Here is a 7,500-nt window from a genome sequence, read left to right as displayed (position 1 = left end):
CGCCCAAAGGGGCGAATCGACTCCTCCAGATATACCGCCGAGCAGCCAGCCAGGACACCGGGGCTCTGCCCAACAGACGCGAACCGAGGCCCGCGGAAGGACAGGCTGCGCACCCGGGCCGTAGGCCGGCACCCAGCGGGTCGCGACGTCCTACTAGGGGAGAAGTGCGGCCCACCGCACACCGGAACGGCCCCACCCCGCGGCGAGTGGAAAGGCAACCGGACACGACCCCGCCGCGGATTGCTCCGCGCGGGCGGCCGGCCCCATCTGCCGAGGGCGGGGGCCAGTGGCCGGATGGGCGTGAATCTCACCCGTTCGACCTTTCGGACTTCTCACGTTTACCCCAGAACGGTTTCACGTACTTTTGAACTCTCTCTTCAAAGTTCTTTTCAACTTTCCCTCACGGTACTTGTTCGCTATCGGTCTCGTGGTCATATTTAGTCTCAGATGGAGTTTACCACCCACTTGGAGCTGCACTCTCAAGCAACCCGACTCGAAGGAGAGGTCCCGCCGACGCTCGCACCGGCCGCTACGGGCCTGGCACCCTCTACGGGCCGTGGCCTCATTCAAGTTGGACTTGGGCTCGGCGCGAGGCGTCGGGGTAGTGGACCCTCCCAAACACCACATGCCACGACAGGCGGCAGCCTGCGGGGTTCGGTGCTGGACTCTTCCCTGTTCGCTCGCCGCTACTGGGGGAATCCTTGTTAGTTTCTTTTCCTCCGCTTAGTAATATGCTTAAATTCAGCGGGTAGTCTCGCCTGCTCTGAGGTCGTTGTACGAGGTGTCGCACGCCACACCGCCAGCCGGCTGTGCACGCTACCGAGAAAGTACCGGTATGCGAACCGCCAGGCGACGGGCGCGCATCGCACGTTTAAGGAGACGCGGCCGGCCACACAGGCGACCACGACACTCCCACGTCTCCGAAGCGGGACAAACGCCGCGCGCTTCAGTATACGTAGCCGACCCTCAGCCAGACGTGGCCCGGGAACGGAATCCATGGACCGCAATGTGCGTTCGAAACGTCGATGTTCATGTGTCCTGCAGTTCACATGTCGACGCGCAATTTGCTGCGTTCTTCATCGACCCACGAGCCGAGTGATCCACCGTCCTGGGTGATCTTTTCCTTTTCAGTCTCCCACTGTCTCTTTCAAGACAGTAGCATTTGCGGGACTGAGGCGTCTGACGGCCCCTGTTCCACTATTTTTTTTGTGTCCAACGGCCTCACAGCCGATGGGCGTCGTACGGCTCCACACCGGAGCGGACAGGCACTCGGGCGAACGTCATTCAAAACCGGCGCCAGGCGCCAGGTACCGCAGGCCAGCCGCTCCAGAGCTTCAGCGCTCGTACCACACAACAACAACAACAACAACACTTCCGCTAGTTTTGAGAGGCACGCGTGGTTCCGCACGCGGCGCACGGCCACTGCCGTACAGGTAGCGTGTTGCGCGACACGACACGCACATCGAAAGACATGCAGTCTAGTCGGTAATGATCCTTCCGCAGGTTCACCTACGGAAACCTTGTTACGACTTTTACTTCCTCTAAATGATCAAGTTTGGTCATCTTTCCGGTAGCATCGGCAACGACAGAGTCGATGCCGCGTACCAGTCCGAAGACCTCACTAAATCATTCAATCGGTAGTAGCGACGGGCGGTGTGTACAAAGGGCAGGGACGTAATCAACGCGAGCTTATGACTCGCGCTTACTGGGAATTCCTCGTTCATGGGGAACAATTGCAAGCCCCAATCCCTAGCACGAAGGAGGTTCAGCGGGTTACCCCGACCTTTCGGCCTAGGAAGACACGCTGATTCCTTCAGTGTAGCGCGCGTGCGGCCCAGAACATCTAAGGGCATCACAGACCTGTTATTGCTCAATCTCGTGCGGCTAGAAGCCGCCTGTCCCTCTAAGAAGAAAAGTAATCGCTGACAGCACGAAGGATGTCACGCGACTAGTTAGCAGGCTAGAGTCTCGTTCGTTATCGGAATTAACCAGACAAATCGCTCCACCAACTAAGAACGGCCATGCACCACCACCCACCGAATCAAGAAAGAGCTATCAATCTGTCAATCCTTCCGGTGTCCGGGCCTGGTGAGGTTTCCCGTGTTGAGTCAAATTAAGCCGCAGGCTCCACTCCTGGTGGTGCCCTTCCGTCAATTCCTTTAAGTTTCAGCTTTGCAACCATACTTCCCCCGGAACCCAAAAGCTTTGGTTTCCCGGAGGCTGCCCGCCGAGTCATCGGAGGAACTGCGGCGGATCGCTGGCTGGCATCGTTTATGGTTAGAACTAGGGCGGTATCTGATCGCCTTCGAACCTCTAACTTTCGTTCTTGATTAATGAAAACATACTTGGCAAATGCTTTCGCTTCTGTTCGTCTTGCGACGATCCAAGAATTTCACCTCTAACGTCGCAATACGAATGCCCCCGCCTGTCCCTATTAATCATTACCTCGGGTTCCGAAAACCAACAAAATAGAACCGAGGTCCTATTCCATTATTCCATGCACACAGTATTCAGGCGGGCTTGCCTGCTTTAAGCACTCTAATTTGTTCAAAGTAAACGTGCCGGCCCACCGAGACACTCAACAAAGAGCACCCTGGTAGGATTTAAACGGGGTCCGCCTCGGGACGCGAAAGCACCCCTTCGGCTCGCCCCACCGGCAGGACGTCCCACGATACATGCCAGTTAAACACCGACGGGCGGTGAACCAACAGCGTGGGACACAAATCCAACTACGAGCTTTTTAACCGCAACAACTTTAATATACGCTATTGGAGCTGGAATTACCGCGGCTGCTGGCACCAGACTTGCCCTCCAATAGATACTCGTTAAAGGATTTAAAGTGTACTCATTCCGATTACGGGGCCTCGGATGAGTCCCGTATCGTTATTTTTCGTCACTACCTCCCCGTGCCGGGAGTGGGTAATTTGCGCGCCTGCTGCCTTCCTTGGATGTGGTAGCCGTTTCTCAGGCTCCCTCTCCGGAATCGAACCCTGATTCCCCGTTACCCGTTACAACCATGGTAGGCGCAGAACCTACCATCGACAGTTGATAAGGCAGACATTTGAAAGATGCGTCGCCGGTACGAGGACCGTGCGATCAGCCCAAAGTTATTCAGAGTCACCAAGGCAAACGGACCAGACAAGCCAATCCGATTGGTTTTGATCTAATAAAAGCGTCCCTTCCATCTCTGGTCGGGACTCTGTTTGCATGTATTAGCTCTAGAATTACCACAGTTATCCAAGTAACGTGGGTACGATCTAAGGAACCATAACTGATTTAATGAGCCATTCGCGGTTTCACCTTAATGCGGCTTGTACTGAGACATGCATGGCTTAATCTTTGAGACAAGCATATGACTACTGGCAGGATCAACCAGGGAGCTGCGTCAACTAGAGCTGAGCAGCCGGCCGCCCGGGAGTGTGTCCCGGGGGCCCGCGCGAACACGCAAGCGTCCGCTCAATTATTCTGCAAACAGGAGGAGGCCGAGCTCCCCTGCACGATACACCTCGAAACCCTCTCAGGTCCCGGCGGCGCGCAGCGCCGTCCTAGGTACTTGGTCGGTTTCGAGAGAGGCGCAATCGCCCGGAGTTAGGCGAGTAGACGGTTTTAGTGAGAACACCCTTGCTCCCAACTGAGCTTGCCGCTGCCGACAGAGGCCCGGGAGCGTGCTGTCGTGGCATTGCCGGCGGGAGACAACACGCGCCACCTATGGTGACCGGCAGCTCCAACGCCAGCGCCACACAAGGGCAAAGCCCCACTTGGGTGCAGAAGCGAACTCTCCCAGCACAGCGCACGCGCCAACACGTCCGCACAACTGCGATACAAACCACCTGCGAGAACCGCTGGGGCGACCGAGCAGCAGACGGCGTCGCGGCGCCGAGTGCCAGGCGGCGGCGCATCCTCAACGCACACAGTCCTCAATCAGACCAGCACACTGCAGATGTCCACCGCGCTTCGCACCGGGCTCGGCTGAACCAACTTTGGCCGCCAGGCGCCGCGTGCAGGGTGCGCCGCAGCGTAGCTGCGCCGCCTGCCGGGCCCGTCGGCTGGCGCTCCTGCCACTCGGCGCCCCCCACCAGCCGCCTGTTGCGCGTGCGCCCACGCAGCGCGCGGCCAACACGCCGGGCGGCCCCCCTTCACCGGCCGGGAACAGTCCCACCAAGCCACCGCCGCGTATCGCTTCATACCCACATGGGCCTAGTCACGTGTGTGGATGTGGCGGGTACCGCTGAAACAACCGGTTAATAGCTGTACCGATCGTCGCCATCACAGATTCACCTCCAGCGTGAACAACCGCTCAACAACGGATTTCCAGTTCATTTGCGTATCTTGGGCAGTAAACGTAGATGTCCACCTACATTTGCGAATTCAACAATTCTTGCATGCCAGGATGTCATGTGTCACGACACGCTACATCAGACCACATACACACTGCGACATGTGCAGAAGAGAACACGTGGAAGGTGGCCCGCGCACGTATGCGATGTCCCTTCCGCGATCCACTGTCAACCGGCATCTGCGGCATGTCCCAGATATGGAACGCGGTCCACCAGGGTAGCACTTTGTGTGAGGCAATACGACAAAGTCGGAATACACGCGTCACTACATCACACGGCTCACGCTGACCTGACCTGACCTGACTCACCGCACCACCACCCCCAGCGACCCAGGGTGACATACAATGCGTTCGTACGTTCCTCCCACACGCCTCTACGGCGTACCACAGTGCAACCTAGCTGTTATTGGGAGACGAGACAAGTAGCATCGAGCACATCATATGGAAATTGAGATTCGACACCGTTGGGCACAGCCAGCGTACGGTCACACGTATCACACTACTTCACTCTGTACGTAACGACCGATGATCGGTACAGCGTGTGGGTTACGCGTACGACATCAGCGGACAATGGACACAGACCATACCACGACGTACACTGAGGGCGTCGACATCTGAATGCAACTGAACAGCTGCGAGGCTCATTTAACACTCAAACGCCAGACCGACCAGCTTGAGAGGACAGAGACACAAAGAGGGGGACAGAGGGAGGGGGGGGGGGCGATATAGTCCTATTGCAGTACAATTGACAGTGGATAGCGGGAATATGTGGAAAGTAAGCAACACTCGCAAGACATCTACATGAGGATAACAACGACACCAGAGATTCCGAGCAGTGAACTATGTTAGGCAAAGGGACAACGTGGGTTAGGTTAAGGGACAACGTGGGTTAGGTTAAGGGACAACGTGGGTTAGGTTAAGGGACAACGTGGGTTAGGTTAAGGGACAACGTGGGTTAGGTTAAGGGACAACGTGGGTTAGGTTAAGGGACAACGTGGGTTAGGTTAAGGGACAACGTGGGTTAGGTTAAGGGACAACGTGGGTTAGGTTAAGGGACAACGTGGGTTAGGTTAAGGGACAACGTGGGTTAGGTTAAGGGACAACGTGGGTTAGGTTAAGGGACAACGTGGGTTAGGTTAAGGGACAACGTGGGTTAGGTTAAGGGACAACGTGGGTTAGGTTAAGGGACAACGTGGGTTAGGTTAAGGGACAACGTGGGTTAGGTTAAGGGACAACGTGGGTTAGGTTAAGGGACAACGTGGGTTAGGTTAAGGGACAACGTGGGTTAGGTTAAGGGACAACGTGGGTTAGGTTAAGGGACAACGTGGGTTAGGTTAAGGGACAACGTGGGTTAGGTTAAGGGACAACGTGGGTTAGGTTAAGGGACAACGTGGGTTAGGTTAAGGGACAACGTGGGTTAGGTTAAGGGACAACGTGGGTTAGGTTAAGGGACAACGTGGGTTAGGTTAAGGGACAACGTGGGTTAGGTTAAGGGACAACGTGGGTTAGGTTAAGGGACAACGTGGGTTAGGTTAAGGGACAACGTGGGTTAGGTTAAGGGACAACGTGGGTTAGGTTAAGGGACAACGTGGGTTAGGTTAAGGGACAACGTGGGTTAGGTTAAGGGACAACGTGGGTTAGGTTAAGGGACAACGTGGGTTAGGTTAAGGGACAACGTGGGTTAGGTTAAGGGACAACGTGGGTTAGGTTAAGGGACAACGTGGGTTAGGTTAAGGGACAACGTGGGTTAGGTTAAGGGACAACGTGGGTTAGGTTAAGGGACAACGTGGGTTAGGTTAAGGGACAACGTGGGTTAGGTTAAGGGACAACGTGGGTTAGGTTAAGGGACAACGTGGGTTAGGTTAAGGGACAACGTGGGTTAGGTTAAGGGACAACTTGAGTTAGGTTAAGGGACAACTTGAGTTAGGTTAAGGGACAACTTGAGTTAGGTTAAGGGACAACTTGAGTTAGGTTAAGGGACAACTTGAGTTAGGTTAAGGGACAACTTGAGTTAGGTTAAGGGACAACTTGAGTTAGGTTAAGGGACAACTTGAGTTAGGTTAAGGGACAACTTGAGTTAGGTTAAGGGACAACTTGAGTTAGGTTAAGGGACAACTTGAGTTAGGTTAAGGGACAACTTGAGTTAGGTTAAGGGACAACTTGAGTTAGGTTAAGGGACAACTTGAGTTAGGTTAAGGGACAACTTGAGTTAGGTTAAGGGACAACTTGAGTTAGGTTAAGGGACAACTTGAGTTAGGTTAAGGGACAACTTGAGTTAGGTTAAGGGACAACTTGAGTTAGGTTAAGGGACAACTTGAGTTAGGTTAAGGGACAACTTGAGTTAGGTTAAGGGACAACTTGAGTTAGGTTAAGGGACAACTTGAGTTAGGTTAAGGGACAACTTGAGTTAGGTTAAGGGACAACTTGAGTTAGGTTAAGGGACAACTTGAGTTAGGTTAAGGGACAACTTGAGTTAGGTTAAGGGACAACTTGAGTTAGGTTAAGGGATAATGTGGTACAACCACAGTTAGGTTAAGGGATAATGTGGTACAACCACAGTTAGGTTAAGGGATAATGTGGTACAACCACAGTTAGGTTAAGGGATAATGTGGTACAACCACAGTTAGGTTAAGGGATAATGTGGTACAACCACAGTTAGGTTAAGGGATAATGTGGTACAACCACAGTTAGGTTAAGGGATAATGTGGTACAACCACAGTTAGGTTAAGGGATAATGTGGTACAACCACAGTTAGGTTAAGGGATAATGTGGTACAACCACAGTTAGGTTAAGGGATAATGTGGTACAACCACAGTTAGGTTAAGGGATAATGTGGTACAACCACAGTTAGGTTAAGGGATAATGTGGTACAACCACAGTTAGGTTAAGGGATAATGTGGTACAACCACAGTTAGGTTAAGGGATAATGTGGTACAACCACAGTTAGGTTAAGGGATAATGTGGTACAACCACAGTTAGGTTAAGGGATAATGTGGTACAACCACAGTTAGGTTAAGGGATAATGTGGTACAACCACAGTTAGGTTAAGGGATAATGTGGTACAACCACAGTTAGGTTAAGCGATAATGTGGTACAACCACAGTTAGGTTAAGCGATAATGTGGTACAACCACAGTTAGGTTAAGCGATAATGTGGTACAACCA

The 7,500-nt window shown here is 53.3% G+C and overlaps 3 non-coding genes across 3 annotated transcripts in view; all 3 read right to left on the bottom strand.

Moving 5' to 3' along the window:
* The window catches only part of LOC126328348 (large subunit ribosomal RNA), a 4,222-nt gene extending 3,450 nt beyond the window's left edge, over window positions 1–772 (bottom strand). The window contains exon 1 of the ribosomal RNA XR_007561853.1: window positions 1–772. This exon is cut by the window's left edge and continues 3,450 nt beyond it. This is a non-coding gene — a ribosomal RNA (large subunit ribosomal RNA).
* Window positions 773–960: 188 nt separating this feature from the next.
* On the bottom strand, window positions 961–1,115 carry LOC126328349 (5.8S ribosomal RNA). Its single transcript, XR_007561854.1, has one exon. It is a non-coding gene; the product is annotated as a 5.8S ribosomal RNA (ribosomal RNA).
* A 371-nt stretch (window positions 1,116–1,486) lies between these two features.
* LOC126328350 (small subunit ribosomal RNA) lies at window positions 1,487–3,379 on the bottom strand. Its single transcript, XR_007561855.1, has one exon. It is a non-coding gene; the product is annotated as a small subunit ribosomal RNA (ribosomal RNA).
* Between the last annotated feature and the right edge of the window lie 4,121 nt (window positions 3,380–7,500).

This window comes from Schistocerca gregaria, unplaced genomic scaffold (assembly GCF_023897955.1).
Source record: "Schistocerca gregaria isolate iqSchGreg1 unplaced genomic scaffold, iqSchGreg1.2 ptg001122l, whole genome shotgun sequence".
In the NCBI taxonomy this organism is placed as follows: domain Eukaryota; kingdom Metazoa; phylum Arthropoda; class Insecta; order Orthoptera; family Acrididae; genus Schistocerca; species Schistocerca gregaria.
Note: the sequence above shows the minus strand (reverse complement) of the source record. Positions and strands in the feature narration are given on the sequence as shown.